Consider the following 3619-nt stretch of genomic DNA (forward strand, 5'->3'; position numbering starts at 1 on the left):
GGAGGGAAGTGTTGACCCTGCTGGAGGTCAACATGGTGTCTATAATAGGTGTATAATAAATGCTCTTAGTCCTTGACAACAAATATGAAACCATCATTCAATTTTGTCAATTCTACCCAAACACAACCAATTCTATGGGGGAAAAAAAAGCAGTCAGTAAAAAGTAGATCAGCCAATCCTACTTTTTTGACCCAATTGACTATTAGCCTTCGTGCTCGCATTTACTTTAGTGAAAAGGTCACCTTTATTTCTAGGATAATTAAAAGATCTTACTAGTCTGACCAGTGACTATAAAATGTAGCTTTCCTCCTTCATTTGTAAAGTTGCATCAGGTAACTGTCTCATCTGACACAGGAGAAAGCACACCAGGAATCACAGGACCATCACCAGTATTCACCATTAAAAGGCTTGCAAATGAGTTAACCGTGATTTATTCAGGGTTCTCAGAGTAATTCACTCCCATTTCCTTCATGCCTGAATAATGAGCTTCATATCTTTTTGAGTGGATAATATTTCTAATGTGACCTGATAATTCATTTCACACCATCTTGTTATAATAACTCCTTTTTGTATTAAAGCTGTGTGCACAAAGGAATAAATAAATGGATAAAATCCTTTGGACCAAATTCCTGTGCTGCAGGATGGGTTCATGTACATTAAGGAGATCTGGATCACTGTCTCAGGTCTGCCATCAGCCATTGAATGACTCGGCACAGTCACTACCCCTCTGTGGGCCTCAGGGTTTCAGCAGTGAAAAGAAGATGTGAACTAGTTCCTCAGATACTCTGCAGCTGTTCCCCTTTCAGAGGCAAAGAGTTGTGGGAAGGGTCCCTAAAGTCAAGACAGGCCACTACCACTGAGGACTAACACGTGAGCAGATACAAGAGAAGTATGAGTTTCCCCTCTGCATTTCTGTGTACAAAGACCTCCTATTCAATTTGATCACTTAAGTATGTTGAAAAAATATAGTTAAACCAAGAAATCATAATGATTGACACATACCTTAAGTATTTTAACACATATAGATGTTCATTTATTTCCCAATTTTTCATAAGCCAAAACCCTTTCTTCGGTTTTGGGTCTGCTGATTGCAGTCACCCATCAGGAACTGTCTATGATTTTCAGCTTTGATTTGTTTGAAGGGGAAAAATAACTTAAAAATCTTTGCGAAGGTATGTGACTTACAAAATTTTTCTGAATTTTATAATTTTGTATCATTTTCTGATTGTCTCTCACCCACACCTAATTTATTGACATTTTCTAGTTGTTTACCTTTATCAAGACTCCTAAGTCAACTCATTTTTCACAAGAATAAACACTGTTTATACCTTCACCTTTCATTAGTTTATATATATATTATATATTTTTTTTTATTTCACCTTCACTTGTAACTAGTTTATATATATAATATATAACATATATAAATGTATATTATACATAATATATATATATTATATATATATATTTTTTAGTTTTTATTTAAATTCCAGTTAGTTAGCATACAGTATAATATTAGCTTCAGGTATACAATTTAACTGATTCAACACTGGCATACAACAGCGGGTGCTCATCACAAGTGCACTCCTAAATACCCATCTCTCATTTCACCCATTCCTCTACCCAGCTCCCATCTGGTAACCATATATATACATATATGTATGTGTGTGTGTGTGTGTGTGTGTGTGTGTGTGTGTGTGTGTGTGACTTCTCTGCCATCAGACACATCACACACACACACATATATATACATATATATATATATACACACACACACACATATACACACAGACACATAAATATACACATCACATCTTTACCCATTCATCAGTCGATGGACATTTTGGGCTCTTTTTGTAATTTGGCTATTGTTGATAATGCATTGGGGTGCATGCATCCCTTCAAATCAGTATTTTTGTATCCTTTAGGTAAATACCCAGTAATGTAAATGCTGGATCATAGGATAGTTCTATTTTCAACTTTTTGAGGAAACACCATACTGTTCTCCAGAGTGGCTGCACCAGTTTGCATTTCCACCAATACTTTAAGAGTGTTCTCCTTTTCCTACATCCTCACCAACACCTGTCATTCCCCCCGGAGTTGTTGATTTTAGCCATTCTGATGGGTATGAGGTGCTATCTCATCATAGCTTTGATTTGTATTTCCTTGATGATGAGTGATGTTGAGCAGCTTTTCATGTGTCTGTTGGCCATATGTATGTCTTCTTTAGATAAATGTCTATTCATATCTTCTGCCAAATTTTTAAAAGTGGATTATTTGTTTTTTGGATGCTGAGTTTGATAAGTTCTTTATATATATTGGATACTAACTCTTTACTAGATATGTCTTTTACAAATATCTTCTCCCATTCAGTAGGTTGCCTTTTAGTTTTGTTGATTATTTCCTTTGATTCACAGAAGCTTTTTATTTTGATGTAGTCCCAATAGTTTATTTTTGCTGTTGTTTCCCTTGCCTCAGGAGACATATCTAGCAAGAACTTGCTATAGCCAATGTCAAAGAGGTTACCACCTGTGTTCTCCTCTAGAATTTTAATGGTTTTCTACCTCACATTTAGGTCTTTCATCCATTTTGCATTTATTTTTGTGTATGGTGTAAGAAAGTAGTCCAGCTTCATTCTTTTTCATGTTGCTGTAGAGTTTTCCTAACACTATTTGTTGAAGAGACTGTTTTTCTTTCCATTGGATATTCTTCCCTGCTTTGTCAACGGTTAACTGGCCATACAGTTGTGGCTTCATTTCTGGGTTTTCTATTCTGTTCCATTGATCTATGCATCTATTTTTGTGCTGTTTTGATTGTGCTGTTTTGTACTGATTTGATGCATACTGTTTTGATTATTACAGCTTTGTAATATAACTTGAAGTCCAGAAGTTTGAAGCCTCCAGCTTTGCTTTTCTTTTTCAAGGTTGATTTCACTATGCAGGGTCTTTTCTGGTTCCATACAAATATTAGGATTGTTTGCTCTAGCTCTGTGAAAAATTCTGGTTGTATTTGGATAGGGGTTGCATTAAATGTGTGGATTACTTTGAGTAATAGAGACATTGATATTTGTTCTTCTAATTCATGAGCATGGAATGTTTTTCCACTTCTTTGTGTCATCTTCAATTTCTTTCCTCAGTATTTTACAGTTTTCAGAGTATAAATCTTTTACTGTATTCCCAGTATCTTGTGGGTTTTGGAAAAATCTGGAACGCTTCAAAAATCTGCATGCCATCCTTATGCACGGGCTGTGTGAATCTTCTATCATTCTAATTTTAGTAAATGTGTTGCTGAAGAGAGCACTTATTAGTTAATATTTATTTACATTATGAAACTGTAATGTGTGTGTGTGACCAGGTTTGGGAACCAACACGAAAGTGTTTGGTAAGTTCAGAACTCAAATGGAGTGCATGGATGCACTAGAGTAAAGCATACTAGATACTAGTCATCCGCATGCTGAGGCACTAGTTAACCCATTTGTTTAATAAAAAGTCAGTTAAGTGGAGGGGATCAATAGGACTGCCCACTGTACATTTTATCAATTTATCTGCAAAGAACCCAAATAAAATTGACAAACATAGGCAAAGAAGGAAAGTTATTGGACAGATCTAAGAAGACACAACAA

General features: G+C 35.5%; 1 non-coding gene across 1 annotated transcript; it reads right to left on the reverse strand.

Moving 5' to 3' along the window:
• Positions 1-3194: 3194 nt before the first annotated feature.
• On the reverse strand, positions 3195-3297 carry LOC111556916. Its single transcript, XR_002736621.1, has one exon. It is a non-coding gene; the product is annotated as a U6 spliceosomal RNA (small nuclear RNA).
• Between the last annotated feature and the right edge of the window lie 322 nt (positions 3298-3619).

This window comes from Felis catus, chromosome A1 (assembly GCF_018350175.1).
Source record: "Felis catus isolate Fca126 chromosome A1, F.catus_Fca126_mat1.0, whole genome shotgun sequence".
Lineage (NCBI taxonomy): Eukaryota > Metazoa > Chordata > Mammalia > Carnivora > Felidae > Felis > Felis catus.